Below are 22,649 nucleotides of genomic sequence, written 5' to 3' on the forward strand. Positions count from 1 at the left end.
CTGGCTGTTTCCCCTTCTCTGCATCTCTGCTCTTACTGTCTGGAGCTTCTGCTATAAAATTCCCAAAGCACCAGGCTGGGTGAGTTACTGTCATTTTTTCAGGCACTGCCAATGGATTGTACTACACACACAGCTGACTCCAGAGTCAGCATTGCCTTTCTCAATGTCTTGAGGGCCATGGAGGAGTTTTCTGTTGTTACTGCTCAGAAGCAGCTATGTGCCAGGGCCACTCCCCTGCCTGCACCCAGCCCTTGCACAGCCTGTGCTGGGATGGTTCCCTGGGTGGAACAGCTCCACTGGGGTCTCCAGCGCTGCCTGTGGGACGTGAGTGGGGCCAAAGTAAAGTTGTTGGGAAGCAGGGAGGGGGTAGCATGGGATGTGGAGTCAGGATCCTTTGCTAAGCTGAAGTAAACAGGGAATGGATGAAAGTGTCCACTGGTATTTGTCATTGATTGAGCGTGATGATCTTCCTTTGTTTAAATGTAGAATTCTCTCTTGATTTTGCTCTAAAAGCTCTTGACCTACTACTGAGATAAAACTGTCAGTGCTTCTGAAAGTTAAACTGTTGTCAGGATGGTGTGGGGAAGAACTGTGTGCCCCACCCACTTCTGAGTGCTGTTCCCAAATGTCTGTTCTGTTATCCTGATCAGGCTTTGTGAATACAGTGATTATGAAATGTCAAGGTAAATAAAAAAAAGTCTACAAAACCCTTTCTGACCTCTTTGTGCTGCTGTATTGCTCCAAACCCTTTGTTCTGTTCTATGTGAAGCCGTAGTTTCTGGAGTTCAGGCTCTCCTTAGTTCTAAGTGCAATCCTGACTTAATTACGAGCACGTACAGAAATCCTCAAGAGCTCTCAAATTCCCCTTTCTCAAGGCGTTCTGCTTTGTTTGCTTTGCTTTGCTTCCCACAGCAGTTCCACCTTTCCATTAATGTTAGCTTTAAATGAAACAAAGCTTTTGGATAGGGTTGGGTCATGCATTACTTTGCTTTGTTTTTGTCGGGGAAATTCTCCATCATCCGGCCTGGCTGGTGAGTGTAGCTGGGGCTTTTCCCTTCCATAGGAGACATCCAGAGCCCAGAGTGTCGCTTGGGGTCGACTGTGGTTGACTTATCTGCTCTCTTGCAGGAATTCCAGGACTTGTGGCCTCAGTTGTCCTTGGTCATTGATGGAGGCCCTATATTTTTATTTTATTTAAATGATACTCACAAACCACTGTCAGGACTGTTACCCACAGCTCTCTTGCAGGAATTCCAGGACTTCTCAGTTGAACTCAGCTTTAGCAATAAACCAAGAGTTGCTCTGTTGCCCTGACCGTGTTGGTGAGGTTCTTTCATCCCTCAGGGATGTCACTGGGGCAGTTTGGCACACGTGCCTGCTCGGGACCGCTGGCTTTGACAAGCGCCAACATCAGCTCCCACGGCAGCACTCTTTCGCTGCAGCTGGAAGTCAAGAGAACTTTAGGCAATGCAAATTAAAACCAGTTGCTGTGTGTAAAACCCTCCTTCTTGGGTTATTGCTGGTTCAGCAGATGTAGATCTGTCAGTTCTCTAGAGCTTCAGCTTTGTCCTGCTCCCTGTGACTGACCTGGACATGGCATAAACCAGCATTAGGGCCTGATTTAAGGGTTTTGTGTTGCTGCTGTAACATTTGTCCTTACTTGTCCCCAGAAGTGGTCCCTGTGTTCGTTCACATCAGTAAGTCTTGGCTACAGGATTGATCTCAGGGCTTCGGGGGCAGGGGGCTTGCCGGGACCAGTGACCCTGGTCTTACAGCGTTCAGAAGAGCTAAATAAAGACTTGAATCGTCTCTGGCCCTGCAGGTACTGCCACGTGAATGTTCCCGACGAGCTGCTGCGGGACTTGCGCTGGAGCTGCCTGAGGTCCAGTCGCCCGGCCGACACCGTGTGCACATCCTGATCCAGCTGCGGGCTGCAGCACCTCCTCTCGCGGACCCGGAGCCCCACGGAAGGGATGGGAGGGCATTGCGGCTCTACAGGTGAGCGCGGCCGGGCCGTGGAGCCCGCGGGGCTGCCCGGAGATCCCGCTACAGCCTGAAGGGGCGGAACGGTGCGAAGCCGCTCGCCATCTGCCTCGGGGACGTGGACACGGACACGGTGTACGGCGTGGCCTGCCTGGCCCAGGACTCGGCCGCCGTGCGCAGCATGAGGGAGGCGGTGGCGGCCGCGGCCAGTGCCTTGCAGGCAGGCGGGCTGGTGGCGGTGCCCCCCGGCCGGCGAAGGCAGGTGCCCGGTCGCCCCGCTGACGCCTGGTGTCGCGCAGGTTGCTGGGCCGGCGGCGGGAGGCCCCCAGTCGAGCTGGGCTGGGCCGGACCGGAGGGTGGAGGCGGCGGCGGGGCCTGGCCCGACCCTCACGGTGCGCGCGGGGAACCAGCGGAGGGGGGAGGAGCGGCGGGGCCGGGGCCGGGGCCGGGGCCGGGTCGCGCCCGCCTGGTGCTGCTGCCGCCCGGGCGGAAGTCGCGCCGCATGGCGCGGGCGGCGAGGGCGCTGGCGCGGGCGGCGGAGGGTCGCCATGGGAACCAGCGAGCCGCCCCGCCCCCCGGATGTTGTGTCATCGCTCGGCGCCGGCACCCGCCGCTCCCGCTCCGTCTCCGGCCGGCCTGCGCGCGACTCCTGCGCGCCCCCGGGGCCGGAGCCGCGGGTACCCCGGACCCCCCAATGCCCCTTGGCCGTCCCGTTCCCCCTCCCTCCCGCAGCCTCTGCGGGTCGTCTGGAACCTGCAGGGAGACGGCGGGGAGCGCGGTCACCGTCAGCTCCTCGCAGGCGGCGATGCGGGACCTCAGGTGCCGCTGCCGGAGCTCCAGCAGCCTCGCGCTGCTCGCCGCCGGGCCGGGACTCAGCGCCGCCCGCAGCGCGGCCATCGCCGCCTCCGTCCCTTCCGCGAGGCCCATCCTCGGTCCCGCCGCCGCTCCCGGGGCTCCTCAGGGCGGTCCCTGTGTTCCCTCGGCACCGACCGGGCGTTCCCGGAGCCCCAAGCGATCGCGCCCGCAGGGAGACCAAGCGAGATCCAAGGCCACGGCGGGGGAGCCCGGCGGTGCCGTCGTCACACAAACCAAGTCCCTCTCACTTTATTTTGAAGTGTAAATTTAATGGGATAAAGCACAAGCCGGGCGCTGGGGGCGGCTGTGCCTCCTCCTTACGAGCAGACGGCGAGGGTGTGGGGAGATGTCGGCTCGGGTTGGTCCTGATCCCAGAGCAGCCAGGGAAGAATCAACCTCTGGAACACACAGGAGTTGAGCAGGGGCCTTAGAACAACACAGGGTTTGTGCCTCTGCAGCCTCTCCAGCAACCTCGTCCCGTAGCTGGTTCGTGCTCAGGTCATGCCTGACTCCAGGACTGGCTCTCGGCCGTGGGGTGTAGGTGGGAGTTGAAACCCAGAACCGGGGCATCTCCCACCCCAGACCTCCGCGTTTGCCTTTTCACCCTCCTCCCTCTCCCATCACTGGCCCAATTTCGCCACTCTGGTGGAGGAGTGTGAGCGTCCTGCCCTGTCCCCTTAGGAAGACGAATTCCAACCTTGAAAGGTGAATTAAATGCAAAGAAGTGGAAATTAACCTTTTTGGAATTGAAAGCAATATTAATACTAATGGAATCCTAATGGTGTTTGCTTAATTGCTCATTTTGTATGAAGTTAATATTGTACTTTGAAAAATGTGAAATAATGTGCTTACATTGAGCAATGTGAAGATGTTAGTTACAGGTACAGTACTTCCAAAGGAATTTCTCAAGAATGTGTGTATGGTAATAAAGGAATTTATTTAACTCTGAAACATGGGAACAAATGTCGGGACTGGGGGGGCTGCACTGCCTGGGGCTTTGGAGACGGCTGAACTAAACCCCAGCCCAGCCGAGCATTGGCAAACCCCAGCCTGGCTCCACACCAGGGGCAGCTCCAGCGGAGCCTGGTTTGTGACTCTGTTGTCCTCCTGCTGCTCGGGCTGACCCTGCTCTGTTCTGCCTCAACCTTTTCCAGCAGACTTGAGGGTGTGCTTGCAGTGCTGTAGTTGCAGTCGCTGGTGTTCAGTGTATTTTTGGAACTAGGTGAAACCCCACACCATGCTGCAGTGGTGTGCAAGCTGGCCAAAATTTGGTTCATTATGGAGTGTACATAGTCTCTGAGAAATGCAAATTCCGTAACATATTTTGGAAGCAATGTCAAATTTTTATAATTGTAAGGCAAAAAAGAAGAGCATGTCTTTAATAAACCCCTGAATTTCTGACTGCAGAGGAAATGAGATCTGTGGGTTCGCTTCCACCGCTGGCTGGGAGACACCGGGCAAGGCACAGAACCTCGCCGTGCCTCAGATTCCTGAGCTGAGGCAGCCGAGTCAGTGGGGCAGAGGAGATGAGATCTGGTGTCACGTTCCTGAGCTGAGGGTAGCTGTCCTTGGAGATGATTGGAGATGAGCAGCTGTTCCTGGGTTGGAGATAAACTGGGTTCAGAGCTGGAGCCAGCCAGGCCCTTGGTGTAGAGCTGCAGGGAGAGCCACAACATTGTCCTTGATCTGCATCAATGCTGTGAACTGTTTACAGCACTCCTACTCCACTTCAAGATGGTTTCTGATGTCCTGTTACTGCCTTATTTCTTGGGGGTGGCCGTAGCCATGCGTGGGAACACAAGTGACAAGCTGCTCTCAAACAGGCATGTTGCACCTTTGAAAATTGTGTTGGACATGCTGTGTCTCTTGATGTGTGTCCTTCTTCCCCTGTCCTCGTTCTGTCACCCGAGAGCACTGTGCTTCAGCAGCCTTTTCTCTCACACTTTCTGGGGGCTGCTTGTCACCCTCCATGCCCCAGACAAATTATGCATTGTTAGCAAACGTCCAATCTATGCAAATAACCCTCTCGTGTGGTCCGTGTGTCTGTCTGACAGAACAGGTGTGGTGGGTGTTGTGCTGCCCTTCCCGGGGTGTGCAAAGATGAGCACTTAACTTGGTGCAATACCTGTAGCTAAAGATCCTTGTCCTGCAATTTCTTTTGTATATACTTTCACAAAGTTTATTTTTGCTCTGAGTAAAAGTTAACACAGAACCTCATACTGGTATCTAAAATGCACTTTAGGTTATTTTATCTTTAACCCAATTGCGGAACAAAGTACGAGTTGGACACTTGTGTAATGCTGAGTGTACCCAGGAAGACAAGTTTGTTGTAGGGGGGGTCAGGGGGAGAGAATCAGCACTGATTGAATGCTGGTACTGAAGTAAAGGACCCAAACGAGCAGACCTGGCATGCAGCTGAAGGCTGGAGAAATTGCTTTTTGTGCTTGTAGGTTTGTAGGGGGGGTCAAGTTACTGACTTTGGTAGCTCTGGTCACCAAGTAAAGGACCCTTTTGTGCTAGTGGGGGTTTACTTGGTCACTTGTAGTTTCTAGATGAGTGTAGAAGCCTAAAGTCTGCATGAACCCTTTCAATTATCAGAGAGCAAAACTGCGCTGCTCTAGGTCACTTGGGATTCCCAGAAAAGAGTTCATGTGCTGGAGCCTCTGGGAACAGCATGCCTGCCTCCACATCACTATTACATGGTTTATTAAAGGGAGAGTTTCTGCCCTTACAGATCTGGTGAGATGTTAGATTCTGCAAGGCCAGGGATTTTCCTGTCCTTTCCTTGCTGCTCCAGGGCAGTCTGTGCCATGCTGGGATGGGAGGAGATCAAAGGGTAGCTGCAGCAAAGCTCTGTGTCTGAGATGTTTTCACATTTGCATCAACTCCAGTGCTGTGTGATCAGACTCTGCTCCAGGGCAGGAGTGTGTGATTCTGTGAGCACATGGGCTGTGCATCCACTGGGTTTGCCATTGCCCCCTTATATGTGCATCAGGCAGGCTGCAATTCAGGTGGGACTGGTAAGAGCTGTGGTGATGGGCAGCAGTGTCCAGGGTCGATCTGCTGTTTCTCTTCACAGCTACTTTTGTGACTGCTACTGTGGAACCTCTTATGGGGACAAGGGTCCCAGATGTGGCCTGCACTGTGACAGCTGGGCAAGTGTGGATGCGTGCCTGTGGGAGGCTGCTGATGCAGGAGTGTGAAGATTCCCCTGGAGTTCACTATGGCCTCGGGCATTTTCTTTGGCAAAGTGCAGCTGTGGTGGTTGAGTGTGAGTGGTCCATTTGGGAGGGGATTGAGCACTGCCTGGAGCTGCTTGGAGGTCCCTCTGGTGCCTCTGCCTCCATGGCTAGGACTGTCCTCACAGAGGAGTCTCCTGCCAGCTATTCTGCATAGAGCTGCTGCAGTTGGGTTGCATGGCAGCAAGAACTGCTTCAAACACAAACAAAATAGTCCCAACAATCCTTGGAGGGCAGCAAGGTCGGTGTTGACAGTTGCAGGGATGAACTTGAGGGCAGCACACATGCTGGTGTTGTTTCCTCTTGTGCCAGGAATGCTCCGTGCCTGGGACACGCCATACGTCTGTGCCAGGGCAGAGAGCTGGACAGCTTGCTTTCAGTCAAGTGCAGAAGGGAAAAACAGTGTCCTGTGAGGGCAGATGGGAGAATGCGCTGCCCAGCCATGGATGGAAAGGGACTGAAGGGAACTGGTCTTCCCTTCTTGCTCAGTGTAGCCTGACCAACACTGAGACTGGCTTCAGCGACCTCTCATGCTGTTCCCTTAGGGGAGAACCCTGTGAGTGCTGCCTGGTGATCAGCAGGTGTTTAACCCTCCTGTGACATGTGGATAGAGATCTTTTCACTTTTTATGTTTGATCAGAGCTGTTGTCTGTACCTCCAAGGATTGACTAAAGCCAATTAGTAGGGAGTGTCCCTGCACTCAGTTTAGAAATGCAAACTGTAAAAGAATATTAAATAGTCTATATTCTAACCTACTCAGGGTAAATCAAATCCAAACCCCCCCCCTTCCACCAAAAAGCCTGTAATGTTGACTAAAAGATGTTACGCAGCAGAGTAGTTTTTCATATCAAACTGAGAGTCTATATTCTCTGCCTGACTCTGTATTTCGTGACAGAAAGATTCAACATAAATTCAGAATTTGAATTTGAATTCAGGGACTGTTGAATTGGGAGCATGGTGCCTTTGCTGGTTACTCTCATCTTTTGTGAAGAACTGCCTGCTGCTCTTTCGATTTCTTAGGCTCTGTTCAGCAACAAGTCATCATCCTAACCCTAGAATCTGTTTTCTTGGCCTCTCCAAAGGGTACAGTGAGTCCCAGGTGTGGTCAGGTTGGGTTGCAGACATTGTGTCACAACATGGAAGCACAGTCAGAGCCGCTGCTGGCTCTGGCTCCGCACAAGTACCTTGTGCCCCTGATAGATCTGTTCATTTAATTCCACTAGGACTCAAGTGTCTGTATACTAATGCTCTTAATAAAGCCTCCAGGAGCTTTGGGGGGGTTTATTTCAGCAGGTTGGATGCGATTGTCACATACCTGATGAGGAGCATGTGGTGAGCACTGTGCCTGGTTTTGAGGAGGCTGCAGGGGAAGGAAATGGCATAGCTGTAGGAGAGGATTTATCTGCAGTGTGATTCTAATTTTCTCCTGTCTGTCATGTCTGTACTAACCATGCACTAAAGGGGAGCCCAGGAAACTTATGTTTGGGATTAAGGTACTGGCAGCAAGTGGGTCTTTGTTACAACTTCTTGGGTCTTGTGTGCAAAAAGATTTTTAAAAGCAAAAGGGGGGTTACTTTGTCTCCAATTGCACATGTTTTGGCTGCACTGTCTGTCACTTTTGCTTGTCATATGTGAACACAGAAATTAAGGTTACTTGTGTCTAAAAAAGAAAAGGTAAAAAAAAAAAAGAAATAGCTAAGTTATATATGAACTGGCTTATTTCTGCTTCACAGATGTCATCTTAGTCACGTCCCAGGTACATCCACCTTTGATACTCCTTAGAAGCAGAAACTGAAGGATCGATTCTTATTCCTTCCTCTTTGGAAATTTTGTGCAGCTTCTCTAAGTGAAGATGTTCCAGATTTTCCTTTGCACCTGGAGGGTATAAAACCTTATCTAATATAATTCCAATCGAAGCACTACTGCAGGGTGAGGAAGAAATTGGTTTGAGTAGTGAAACATTAAGTGCCATGGATGTATCGGACTTCCTGTCCCTCCAAAGTCCTGAAACCCCCTCTGCTCCTCCTTCTTGTGGGCAGAGCAGTCAGATAGTTAACCCTTCAGACTCCCAGACTGATTCAAAAGCTTTGGAGCAGCCAGCTCCCCAGCTGCAGCCCCAGACCTTTCCTTCCTCCTGCCGAGACTCTGCCAAGGACAAAGCCACCACCACCGTTAAGAAGGAATGTTCTTCACCTGGTCTCAGTGTTCCTGTTATTATTATAAAGCAGGAGGAGGCCTGCCAGTGCCAGTGTGCTTATGTAGCTCCATTGTGTTTTGTTTTTCTTTCACCTTCAGGAAACCCTGTTCAGCAGATCAGGTAAGCATGATGATGAACTAATTTAACAAGGCTAATTTCTCTCTCCCTGCTGTGAAAAAGTTCCAAAAGTAGTAGAAAAGGTGTTTTTTACCACTGCATTACCAGTAGCTGGTAGAAATTTGATTGGAGTCAATTCACACTTTTGTCTTGTTTGTTTGTTTTTTTCTTTAAAGCCACAAGTTTCCTGTGTAGTAGAAAAGGTCTTTTTGGAATATGTGTATAGCTGTTTAGAATTTGAGCAATAGAAATTTAATGCAGGGGATATTATGCCCAATCTCTAGGACCACTGAAACAATACTTTGAGCCCCAGCAGTGTTTAAGAATTCAGTCATTGAATTGTCAAAACCCACAAGCTGAGTTAGCCAACGCTCTCAGCTGCAGGTGGACACGAGTGAGTGGCTGCAGGTACAGGCAGTGGGACCACACATGAATCTGGATAGCTGAAGCTTCAGGAGTTTTCTCTTTGACAATATTGGTGCCACTTTAGCTAATTTAGACTGATAATGCATAGAAGCACAAAAGACTTGTAAAGGCTGTGTTTAGGCATTTTGTAATCTTTGTCTCTGCCCAGGATGGCACCACCAGGCCTGAGGATATACGTGGGCCTTAATCTATTACTTTTAATGCATGTTGCTTTAGTGTGTATACATGTCACCAGTGCAGCCCCTGGAATAGACAGGGAAGTAAATACAGCACAGAGAAATCCAGGGTGCAGAAAGAACCCCAGGATGTAGTGTGGTATAATGCTTGTCATTTTAGTGTGTATACATGTCACCAGTTGAACCATTCCTCCTAAAGCGAACAGCTATAACCATTACTCCTTCTCCGAGCACCGCCATTACAGCCCCGAGTGCCGCTGATCCCCTGCCAGCTGTAGTTCAGACTGTGCCTGTTGGTGCACAGCCGCCACCGCAGCCCATTGTACAGGGACTGTCAGTGGTTGCTGGGGCTCCTGCCCCGGTGCCTGTTCCTCGCAGCACACCATTTGCAGCCAGTCACCAAGACTTCCTGCAGCACACCGCACCCAGCTCACAGCCAGCTGCGTTTGGGAATCCTGCAACTGTTTTACAATCCCCAGAACCTGAGCCTGCGCAGGCAGCACTGCAAGCCTCAGCAGCACCTGCTGCTCCCTCTTCCATACCGCCCCCAGCAGGAGACGCAACCTCATTGTCCCTCCCCCTGGTCCTGCAGCTTGGCCTCTTTTCAGCAGCTGCCTTGATTGAAGGGTTTAATGGCGACACGGACTCGGTTGCTGCACTCGTTCATTGAAAAAGCAGTTTATTCAGACCTAATGAGAACTGATACATTTTTTCTGTTTCTGTCTGAAGTTAGGAATGTGGTAATGCTTTACTTGGCAAAAATCCATCAGCTAGCTGGTAAAAGGCTTATTAGAGAGAGCTGATGAGCCTGATCAGGCTCAGTGTAGAGCTCAGTGTTACCGTCCTCTTGAAGTTGCTGCACAACCTGGCTGATAAGTGAGAGGGGAGGTGACCCAGCACACTGTCCTGCAGTACTGCCATTGGAGCACTCAAGCATTCAGTGTTGAAATTCATTGATGTTGGGATGCATGGTGTGCACAGACCATGTTGAGTTCAGCAGAACTTTACCGTATCTGCACTGCTATTAAAGACAGCTTTGTGACAGCTCTGCATGCATGTACTGAGTTCATGTTTCAGAGCCCAGACCACACTACAAATCAGGATGACTCTCAGCAGACAGGTACCAGTTGTATCTAGACTCATGGACAGGACCTCAGCACAATCTCACCAGCAAGCATCTTTGAGTCTAGTGCAGTTTGTGCAGTTTGATACCTGAGAGCACTGTCTGATGTCTTCCTCTTTGTTTTCTGGAAGGTGGCTGGTTCATTGGAGGAGGTTTCTGACATGCACACGCTGCTTGACTGGGGTTTTGGTAAATTTGATTACCGGTAATAAAACTAAGCATATAAGTAATATATGTTTCCAGAGGAATATATTTTACTTTTGAAGAAGTTACTTATTTTTGTAGGGATTTGCTCATTATGTTCTGTTTCTGTTTCTGACTGAGTACTGCAAGAAATAAGGGTTAAACAAAGTATGGATGCAGATATAGTCTATATGGAGCTCCTTTTTTCTGCTCCAGAAAAGGTTCTGCAAGCATTAATGCAGCTTTGGAATATATTCTGCTCTTCGAGCAGTGTGGGTGACTAGAATTACATAGAGGAAAATTAGATGCTGAGGAGACTGTGTTGTTCTTTGTGCTGTGGTGCCGGGAGCAGGGCGTACAATAACAATGTTGTTGCTTCTTGATAAGTGTTGACTGAGCTTAAATTTTACATAGAGTGTCCTCCAAAATGTGTAGTGCTTAGTTCAACCTGCTGTTGAAGGCTCTGCATCTGATTTAGCTCTAATCCAGTGAGTTACTGTCCTGGAATTGCCTCATCCTCATTGGAGTTTTGATTTAGTCACTCACTTTGTCTTAGTGATTTAAGCCATTTATGACGTTATTCTTTTAATATATAATTCAAATTGTTTTTCTTTTTTACAGGATACATAGAACTGAGACCTGGGTCTTAAAACATTTATGATTTTCCTATGCTAATTTAAAATTCTGGGTTTATATGACTTTGTGGAAGTACTTTGACAGAGATACCAACTAAAAACACTAACTGTGAAGGTTTAATTTTTTAATTTTCTAAAAGTTGATTTGTTCCTATGTGTGCTTCAGTCGGAATCACTACTGTGGGATAAACATGTGAAGTAAAATAGGTAGACTGGGATTTTCAAAGGGATGTGTCTGAGGTTAGTAGCACTTCTGCCTAATGCTCCCCAACCATACCTTGGGGAAGAAACAAGAGTCACATGAAAGGTCATGAGAAGGGACATACCTATAATGCACTTCCCAATAACAATGTGTCTGATAGTATGTTTTTAAGTCTGTTAAATGTGTTTTGTGCTGCCTCTAGGGGAGAAATACTGCTCTCCCATGTGCTTTAAAAGGTCAGTTCCCATGGTGAAATGGAAGCATTCACCTGCGGGACTCCCAGGAATAGTGAATGCATGAAGGGGCATTAAACATCTATCAGTAATGATGCATAACAATGAAATATTGTGTTGTGTAAGCCAGTCCACATTTTCCATTTACGCAGTTATATTTATGCTTGACCGGTCTTGAATTCAGTACCCCTGTGAGCCTCATGAGTTTAAAAAAGGCCAAGTGCAAACTCCTGCACCTACGTCCAGGCAACACATGTGAGGGAGGGGATGGCATCCAGAGAGACCTTTGCAGGCTGGAGGAGTCAGAATCCTAATGTGAACTTAGTTACATGTGATATGGGAGTGACACCAAGCTGAGTGGCTGTTCTATGGGGTTTTTTCAAAATTTTCTTTAATTGAGCTTATGTAGTTTATACTAACTCTTGGGAAGGCTTTTGCTGCAAGCCACCACCTCAAAACACATGTTAGAACACATACTGGTAACGAAGGGGGCTGATGCTGACTCTCCTGTGATGCCTCATTCAGGTGTGAGCATGATGGCTGCGTGCTTTTTAGAGTCCTGGGACTATTGCAAAGCATGATCTAAGGTTGTAGCTAATGCATGTGTAGCATGCACAGCAGCTTCTGGGAGATACGTCCTACTCAGAGCCCTGCTGCGATCTCACATTGCTGCTCTCTGCTGGGATGCAATGGAGCATCTTTTAAAATTTGTTCTTGAGCTCCCACAGCAGCCTTTAACAGAGGGTGCAGTGATTGTCCTAAAAGACTGAATGGAATGGTGTTCTCCTGAGAAATAAGTGAACGTGGCTGGCTGGCGTTGGAGCATGTTCTGGCTTCTGTGGCTCAGGTAATGAGGCACCTGTGCCAAAAAGCAGCTGTTATTGCTCAGGAAGCACATTCGAACACACACAGGGAAAACATTTAACTGTGAATCAGAAGGCTGCAGCAAATACTTCACAACGCACAGTGACCTGAGGAAGCACATCAAACTTCACACAGGGGAACATTTGAAAGAATGGCTTGCTTGCCTCAGGCCAGGGCTTTCTTACCCTGCCAGTTCTAGCAGTTTCATGAGCTCATTACCTTCTGCTCAGGATATGTTAAGCCTTTGATCCTGTCCTTTGAAGGTGGTGAATAAGCACAAGCGTCTCTCGGACTTGTTGGAGGACTTTGGAACTGACCCACAGGGTAGGATGACAGAACTGTGGTGACATGCTTAACTTCTTAATATTCCAATAGCAGTGTTTGAATACAATTGTTTTGCTTCTTCTGTGTACACCACTGTAGTGTGGCATGGCTGTGGCGAGGCGTTCAATACACTGTACAGGTGAGAAGGTGCTCACCACTGTATACGTGGGATGGCTCTGGCGAGGTTCCATGTGCGGGTGCATACCAAGGAGAAACCATTTGAGTGCGACGTGCAGGGCTGTGAGAAGTTCGTCTGCAACCAGGAGGGCTGTGGCAAGGCCTTCCTCACCTCCTACAGCCTCAAAATCACCTACAGCACCGCTGGCAACCTGCGCACGCACCAGAAAACCCACCGTGGGGAGTACACCAGGCAGCATTTTTTCCCTTAGGTTAAGCGCTACCAGTGCACCTTCGAGGGCTGTCCCCGTTGATGTCTGACTGCAGTTCTACCCAGTCTGGATTCTAGAAATGATTAAAAGTTATTAAGAGAATTAAGCGGCAGTAAATTTTTTTGGGGGCTTTGGGGTCAAAATCTGTTGCATTGTCTGGCCAACTGCTTTCTCATGTTTGTCAGTAGAAAAATTTCGGATTATGTTTTTCCTTTTTCCCCTTCTGTTAGACTCCTGTTCTGCAACAAAGCATCAGTTTGATGGCTCCTCAATGTTGTTTCCAACTGTTTTATCAGATTTTTAGCAAATAAATACCTGCCTTTATTCCCTTACTCCTGTCTAGTCTCTGTTTTTAGGAGGCCTCTACCTTGGGGTCCATCTTGGCAGTGGCCTCTGGCTCCCCAGGGGTACCTTTGAAGGCTTTCACCCTGCTGTGCAAATGAACCAAACCTATAAAAGTGTGAAGAACTCGTGCCCTGCCGTCCCTAAAGGGGGGCAAGCTGAGGGGATTACATCATTAAACTGAAGCTTTAATTGGAGAATTAGGCCTGCTCTTCAAGGACACCCAGACCGTCCTAGACCCAAAAAGTATAAGCCAAAAGCCTTTCTTGTAGCCTGTTAATTTCTGTTCTCTCGTGCTAGGTAGACATAACAAAGCCTCTCCGCTTAGGTTTTAACTTTTATATTTTTCAAATCCTGCACTGCCCAGTGAGTAACTCTGAAGTTAGAAGCATTGGACTGAAGTGCAGGTGCTACACATGTGGGTAGTGGACAGGTTTTGATGCATTTGAGCGTTGTGACTGCATTTTCCTTTGTCTCCCTGCTCCACAAATAAGTAGCTCTGCGAGATGGTAAAAACTATTTCGCTCAAGGTGTTGATGGGAATTCAGCACACAGGGCAGTGATCAATGAAGGCTGCTTTGGGATAAAGTGAAGTAATGAATGGACTGGTGGTTAGACCATGGTGTGATCCATTACACTTCAGGCACTGGCTGTTCAGTAACCACAGAAGGAAAGAGCAAGGCGATCTCGATGGCTTACTGAGAAATCTGTGACACCTGTATTTGGGTGTCCTTGTAACCTGATGTGCCTGTTGCAGAAGTGGGGAAGGTACCAAATCTAACTCCATGTGAAATTGTCCTAGGAGAGGATGAGATTTCATTAGGTGTTACCACTTGCACACTGGAAGCTTCTAAACGATCCCTAATGGTGGAGGATAACTTTATTCAGGCAGATTAGGTGGTGTATTCCTTGTGCTTCACAAGCTTTAGGTGTTGAGGTTTCTGAACTGTGACAGTCAAATGAAAGTCATCAGTTTGGTAGTTCTAGAACCTGATTTATAGCTGGTGTGACTTGCCAAGTCCTCTCTTGGGCTCTTCAATCATCTTTTGTTATGGTGAACTGTCACAAAAGATCACTCAACTTTATAGAATTTTCTTAAAGAGGCCCTGCTGGCAGCTTTTTCGCCAGGCGAAGGTGAATGCTAGCCTGTTGTGGGAGCAACAAGAGACCATGGATTGAGATAAAAGGTTTCTTGTATGTCTCACATGCTTTAATGTTCTCCAAATAGGAAGGTTTTATTGAGGTGAAGATGAACTCTACCACAGCCAAACCCAGCATATTATGGTATTTCTGTGCTCTGTGTAATCCGTCTCTATATCATCAGCCCTGTGTTGAGCACAAATCCAGAACATGCCCCATATGTCCCCACTCCCTGTGTACCCTTAGCCCCTTACTGGTGGGGCAGAATGAGAAGCAGTAAAAAATCACATGGTCTGGGATATCCCTGGATCAGTCAGGGTCAGCTGTCCCAGCCGTGTCCCCTGGGGAACACAAAATGTTTCCCCTTCCTCATCCTTCCCCAGCTCTCTATACTGAACATGACGGCAGGCAGAAGCTCAGCCATGCCCAGGACAGCTGGGCTCCAGCAGGCCTAACAGAGACTTCTCTGAGAATGCTGAGTGACTAGTTGAAAATGTGAAGGGATGAATTCCCTGCTTCCCCTCTGCCTGATTTGAACTGTAAATTAAGGGCAAATTGCTTTAGAGTGAAATTACTGTTTCCTACCAAACTTCCTAACTACATTGTAACCATGCTGTAATTCTTGGGCATTTAGTGGTAACTTTGCTTTCTGATGTTGGTGTGTTACTGGTCTGTGCTCCCACGTTGTGGCTGGCTCAGCACAAATTGTACTGGATCTGCTGACCCCAGGGAGGATGAGGTACCCTCCTCATGTAATAAAATGGTTAATTTCCAACTGCCTTAAAGCTGTAACAGGGAACATTTACTTCAGCACTGATACGCGCTGCCTGTGTCAGATCCCTTGTGTACCATGGGAATTATTGGGGAGAATGTTCTGTAAAGTGACCTACATGTTAACACCTAGAAAGCTTTACAGAAACGTTTGTTTTGCTCAAAATTTGGTGGTGTTATTGCTGCTGTCTGTGGTGTGCTCAATGTGTTGTGCTTGGGTGCTGTGGCAGCCTGGAGCTCTTGCTGCTGTACCTGTGAGGGCTTTCAACACCTGGGCCCTGTCCTGCCTGTCTGGGGCTTCGGCCTCTGCTGCCTTGTTTGTTTTCTGCCCTGGCAGAGGCAGCAGCTCACTGTTCCCCTTGGCCAAAAAAGGCCACAGTCTCCGAAGTATTGCACAATGAGTTCCCGTTTCTGAGGTAAGTGCTGGATTACGGCTCTTCCAGCGTCCGCAGTTACTTTAGACTTTGAACCAGGGTGTGAGGCTCCGCTTCCTCCAGCCCTGTTGGCGAAAAAATAGCCATTTAGGGGGAATATTGTAAGCTCAGGAGGAGTTAAAGGCAAACGGATAAGAACAAACATGATTACAGTATTTCAAATTCAGTTATTCTTTGTTCAGTGATGACACATTTAGTGACGTTTGGCTTTTTTTTGTTCTATTGTATGTCTCTCACTGTAATTGTGTTGGAAGTCTTAAATTTTCAAGTCAGTCTTAAGGCATTTATGAAGCTAAAAAGGGGTTTTTGCACCCATTCTTGGTACTTCCAAAATATCTGCAGCAGTTTTAACACTTGAGATAACGGTTTTTAGGTGGGGAAGGAAGTTCTAAAGCTCCCAAACATCTGGCTTATCTCTGAAAATCAGCAACTTTCTATCTTGTGAAATGTGAAACTTCTATCTTGTGAAATCCTTTATATGAATTTATTTTCCATTTCTGGAATTAATATCCCAGAGTGAAAGGGCGCCTTTATTTTTCATCCTTGCTTTTTAGAGAAGGCTTGTGAAGATGTGGAATGCTCCCAGAGCAGCGGGTTGGGAGCTAACAGGGTCAATGGCTGCACGTGCAATTAAACTGGTAATTCACTTTTTCTGTCAGTCATGTATGTACTTTCTCTCTTCTTTGTGGGACCCTGAGCCTTGAGTCTCCTTTTGTCAGTTACTCATGTTAGCAGCTGCTGCAAGCCTGTACCTGCTGAAGGGTGTCATCTCTGGCAGCTGGGCAACTTCTGGACTAAGGGTGTGTTCAGTGAGGCCTGTGACACTAAATCCTGTCCCTTGGCAGAGAACTGTCACCATCATGGCTGGGTGGGGGGAGCGGCAGCATCAACTACTTGTGTAACTGAGAGGGAGAGCGCTGCAGCCCTGAGCCCTGGCTGTGCCCTCCTGAGTTATGTGAGGGGTGATGAGTTCAAGTGGTCTGCACCGGTGTCAGCAGTAAAGAGCAAAGGGAAGTTGACTGTGACACCAAGCTCAGGGACAGCTTAGTGCTCTTTTTTGGAATTCTATCTGGACACACGGTGGTGAGGGCTTGTCCTGGGCCTCTTCTTCTTGGGTGGCGCTCAGGTCAGCCTGCATGGTTAAAATTAAGGAGTTTACTCTTAATTCTGTTTCCCTGGTCACAGAGAAAATGTGAGAGAAGAGGGAAGCTTTAAGCTGCTATTTGATGTATTTTGAAACAGGCCACTGCTGGGAGCTGGAGATGCCAAACTTTAAATTACTTGTAGTTTTATTGTGTTTAACTTCTGGGATTGGCCCACATTCTCAAGAAAAGCACATTCAGGTCACAGTTAAGGTCGGTTTTCTTCTGGTTGGGTCATTATTCTGTGAGTTCAGAGGTAGCTGAAAACCTGAGCTGGCAGGGTGTGGCACTGCCACATGTTTGTGGCAGTGACGTGTGTAATTTTAGCAATCTTCTCCCTCTGACACCACCTGCTGCCCTAGGAGCCTGCCAGAAGGCACTTTGTGGCACTGGATGAGCTTCGCTGTGTGCTGGGGAGAACCAAGTCCCAGCAGAGCTGCAGGAGCTTCCCTTGTTTTCCAGGGGTTTTGTGTAACGTAGTGAATTGCCCTCCACTAAATCTGCTCTCCTCACCTCCATTGAAAATGTGCTTTGCCAAGGCTGTTTTTCAGGAGATGTGCAGTAGTTTTGCTTGTTTTAAAGTAGTGAGTAGCTAAACGTGATTGCGGGTTTTATGCACTCTTCTGACCTTAAAGGCGCCAAGAAACATCGAAGGAGCAACGCTCACTTTGCAGTCTGAGTGCCCAGAAACCAAGCGGCAACATATTATTTCTCCAGATCAGATTCATCTAACAATAAATCCTGGTTCAACTCCCATGGGTCATGAAGAAGGATTTCATTTAATAGCAGATCATGAAGGAATGTCACAGGGTTATGTTGTGCTGGAAGATGAGGAGGATGAAGGACAGTGTGGTGATCACTTGCCTTTTTTACCAGAGTCCTCCTCGTCCGGGACGGTCTATGACAGGACAACTGTGCTCATAGAGCAGGACCACAGGGAAGACGACTTAGCCCAAGATGACAATATGATGAGGTTTGCTGACAAAAACGGGCTGGTGAGGCGCGGAGCCATGGGCGAGAACAGCCCCGAGGGCAACGTCATCTACTATGAAGTGGAGCCGCCCGTCCTTGTGTTGCAGATGAGCCGTTCCGGCCGGAGCTCCCGGTAGCGCGGTGACCCTGGGGCTGGGCCTGTGAGTGGAGCGGGGCCCGGGCCCGGCCGAGCCGCCTGACCCCCTGCCGCGCTCGGGGCGGGACCGCGTGCGCCCGGCCCGGCCCGGCCCGCCGCCACCGGCTGAGTGAGGCTCGTGCAGCCACCAGTAGTGGCTCTCCGCGGGACCGGGCCGGGCGGGGGTAGGGAAGGAGGAAGGACGGGCCGAGCCGGACCAGGCCAGGCCAGGCCAGGCCATAGCAGACCGGGAAGGAGCTGCCGCCGGCACCCGGTGAGCGGGGGGGGGGGGGGGGCGAGGGGGACAGGGGCGGGCCGCGCGCGGCCGGAAGCGGAAGTGGGTCGCGGCGATCATGGTGCCGCTGGGGCGCACGGGGGCGCTGTGCTCCGCCTCCTCCCGTGAGCTCCCGCGGCGGGCGCGGTGCTCCCTCTGGAGCCTTTTCCCGGCCTCTGCCCGGTGTCGGTGGCGGCCGTCAGTCGCGTGCGGCCTTTATTTAACTTGCTAAAAAACCTGAGAATGTTTAAGTTCCTGCTCTTTAAATAAAAACATTTCTCAATAAGCTGTATGTAGACAAGTAAAAAATATGACAGCTGATATTTACAATCTATTGCTTTTGAAGGCAGAGATCAGGCATTTTGACACCTGATTACGCTGTAAAGTATATAAAGTTTCTCAATAAGTTCCTTGTGAGAGATTTCCCTGCAGCCAGTGTATTTGGTGGCTTGTTACTCCGACCTCCTCCTGGACATCCCACGTGGAATGCCCGTGATATCCTGCTGCTACCACTGGGCTCTCACTGTGTGTCTGTGTGGATTTCATCAGCATTATTCTACCTCATTCCAAAGCCAGGCACCCTTTCCTGGGATTGGGGTTGGTTTAAGTGAATAGTACATAGAAAAGCAGGAGCCTGGGAAAGTGACCCAGAGCTATGGGGAGGCAATAAAACACTTAATACCCGAGTGCAGTCATGGCTTGTACTGCTTTGAACCTTTTATTGTGAATATTCTTGGTAAGGCAAGCAAAATAACCCTCTATTCAGGGGGCTGCACAGTTAGTGAATATCTGATGGCATTTCTACGAGAACTACTGAAGAATTCAGGGAAAAACCATTTGGATGTTGGCGTTTTCCCTCCTCAGATTATCTCTGACCTACCAGTGTGCCATAAAAATGTATTCAGACAGGGGATGTTGGGAGCAGGTGCAGCTGGAAGCCACTGCTGTGTCTGCAATATAAACTGTTAATAGAAAGGATCTGGAACTGGTGCTTCTGGGTTATGAAGAGCTGTTGGCACCTGGAGGCAAACTGTCCTCTGCTAAACCCAGTCACTGGGTTTTGCTCTCAGTAACTTAATCATGCTGAGCTGCCAGGTATTGCTGGCTTCCCTGAGGGACCAGCTCCAATTCCAGAGGGAGAGCGAGCCTGTCATCTGCTGCAGGTTCTACAGCTCCTGTCTGGAGAGTGCCAGCAACTACGGATCAGTGGGCAGCAACCACTCAGTGGCAGAGGCCCTGCTGCTCTTCCTGGAGAGCCTGCCTTTTTCGGCAGAAATAGGACCAGCCTAGATCGTGCGGTGCTCTTCCTTAACCATGTTTGGTTAACCCAAAGCTGTGAGCTGTAGACAGAGTTCTGGGACACCTAACCAAAAGTTCATTCATCAGTGAGTTACACAAGTGTCCGACTGCCAACAGCAACAGCTTGTCTGGAGGTCAGGGGACTGCATTTCCTCGTGGCTTCGAGCCATCGCCCTGAAAGCCTCTGTTGAGTCCTGGCAATGAGTGACCAAAATTGAGAGAGGTTTTTAAGTTGCTGTCTCTCCTCCTGGGGTAACTGAGCTGAATGTATGATACTTTCCGTATCCTTTTAGACTGATGTCCAGGAGGGCTCACTATGCCAGTGTTTCAGCAGCCAGGCCTCAGATCCGAATTTGAGCAAATCCGAGACTGTTTGGACAAGGTTTACTCAAAATTCTTCTATTTTCCTTGGACTGATAAAGGCTTGTCTTTGCAGGAGGACCTGGGGTGATAACCACCAATTTGGAAAGATTTTCCAGGCAGATTATAAGGACATTGTTCTATCCTCCTGCACTGCTCTCACTGCAATGCCACAGCCTTCCTAGAGCTGTTTGTGCTGAAACGCCCCAGGCTGTAGTGTTTGGTGCTGGTGACTGTGTCTATGTGTCCAGGCATCAGCAGTGACCAATCACTGCGAGCTGAGTGTGTTTGGTCAAAGGCCATGAGAGATAAGTGATCCCGATACTGGAAACACAGAATGAGATGTTTGCATTAGGTTAAGTTTTGAAGAAGATACTGGTAATCCAAAAGAGCTGTGGATGATGGTGGATCACTTGAATCGCAACGCTTCCCAGCAGGTTGGCGACCCTGATGCCAGTAGACATGAGTGATGATCCTGCCAAGATGAAAAGCCTACGGACATCATAAGAACTTGGCTAGCTACGTTTTGTTTGTCTCCTTCCTGCCCACACTGCCCTCCCTCATTTTATTAAAAAGTTTCAGTTCTCAGGTATAAGCTTTGTGAAGTATTTTTGCCAAGTTGAAGACAAGATTCCCTTCCAAACACCCTATTACATGAGGGAACCAATCCAGGACATGTCAGCAGAATCCATTCGGAAACTTGTGAGTTAACTCTCCGTAACAGGCAACTATTTGCCAAGTTGCTTTGGGTCTCCCATCCATACACTGTGTGGAGAGGAAAAACTTGAAGATATCTTAGTCTTACATCTTGTCAGAGGGAAAGATTATTTTGAGATCACAGTTGAGCTGGAGGTGTTTGTTAATAAATCAACAGCTACTCGCTTAAACTCTGGCTGTTGGTTTAATACTGGTTGTAACTGAGTCTGGGTTTTTTATCATCTGGCAGATGCTATATTGTCCCCTTCTGGCTTAGTTTCCTCTACACTTCTGAGAGTGCTGTGCCTGTTTGCAGCTAATCCCAGTAAGGGCTTCTTGCTCTCAGGTGAGCTCCTCCTTGTTTGTCTCATGTTATGCCAGTTCGAATTTATCAGCAAACCAGATGAGGAAACCTACTGCAAGGAGTGGCTGACTGATGTTAAATACATGCAGCTGCACGTAGAGAGGTTTACAATCCGCAATGGCCAAGTGCCCTCAGCAAGGTGGAATCGGCTGATGATGTTGACTGATATTTGTTTCTAGATCCATTTCAAGAAGGGGTTAATCTAGTTGTCTTGCTGCTTAATAATTAAACCATAGGACAGGAATTGCTGCGGCATTCAGAGTAAGCAAGTGTGATCCTATGCAGTCCTGGAAGAGATGGGATGTGGGAGCTTATTGTAGTTATTTGAGGGGAGCATTTGTTTTAAAGGGCCCACTGATGCAAAGGACTTCTTGGGACTATAAAGATAAGCCTAGGAGACACTTGAGGCTACAGCTGTCTTGTGCTTTCAAACATAGAATGTAAAATCATAAGGATCTGGAGAAGGTCACAAACCAGCGTTTGCTTTGTGTGTTGGGAAGAGAGAAAGTAAAAAGGTGGTTTGTGACCCTTGCTCTGACTTGTGCTTTCAAAGATGCCAGTGAATTCCATTCACAGTCCAAGGCTGAAACACAGGGTGTGTCATTCCCTGAGAATATTTTGACTTTCAGCTGCTCTCTGTTTACAAGCCCCGGGAATCTTTGTTCCTGTTTACCCTAGACCCCAGCAGTAGAAGATGGATTCTAGGCCCTGGGGTCTGGTTCCAAAAAGTAGCTGTCCTGCAGAGAGGTAGGGCATGGTCATGTGCCAGCACTCCCTGAAGGAACTGAGAAATTTGAGGAAATAGTCCGCTCCCTGGATAAGCTGGAGAATGCCAACATTCCCTCGGTGACATGTTGCAGTGTGTGTCCTTTTCAGGTGAAGGTTGTGAATGAGGAGCTCTATCGAAAAGCCATTACTTCCATGTTTCCAGCTGTGTTCCAGCTGTTCTGTAGAGGCACAACAAATGCTAGCTGCTCCAAGCAGCTCTGCCCATTCCCTGTGTTGTATACTCCAGTGTGCTGCTAAAATCAAACTCTTGCTGGTATGGCAAGGTCCTTTACTGTTGGATCATGAGAAGATCTTGGAGATTAGCAAACTTCTGATTTCTTCTGAGGGGAAAAAATAAAAGGTTAATCTAGTACTGACTGAGTGTTAAGATGGATGAGGCCTGAGTATCTGTTGGTGTTCTTTGGGAACACAGTAGTGTGTTGTCAAGTTTCTCTCTCCTGCTTTTATGGCATTCACAGAAAACAATGGCTTGAAAGGTGGGCTGGATTGGGGTAAGTATGTCAGTGCTGGATGAAGTAACTCTGCTGACCTCATCCCTGGGTGCTGATCGCAGCCACATGGCTCTGAAGCTCAGTGACCACAAGCCAGTGAGCTCTGTGTTTGATATTGTTCCAGCGTGGTGTGATCGAATACTCTGGAAAGGGCAGAACATTGCCCAGCTGAGTTACTGCACTTGAACTGTGCCTGGAAACTCAAGCTTTTTATATCTATGTAAAGTAATTGTGTCTTTCAAATTTTTCATGGCTCTTATGGTCAAAAATACCTGAGTATTGCTTTGTACATTAATTGTATATCTGTGCAGCTGTCAGTGAAAACAATAAATGCAAACTTTAAATGTAGAGCCTGAGTTTTACAGAGCAGCTCCTCTAGTCTTAGCAAACCAGGAACTTCAGTTGCAAGTGCAGAAATTAAAGTCAGCTGTGCTGTTCTTCAAAAGCCTACGAGAACCATCTTTCTTGTAATGCTCTATACTCTCATTTTTGC

This window comes from Corvus cornix, chromosome 23 (assembly GCF_000738735.6).
Source record: "Corvus cornix cornix isolate S_Up_H32 chromosome 23, ASM73873v5, whole genome shotgun sequence".
Taxonomy (NCBI): Eukaryota; Metazoa; Chordata; class Aves; order Passeriformes; family Corvidae; genus Corvus; species Corvus cornix.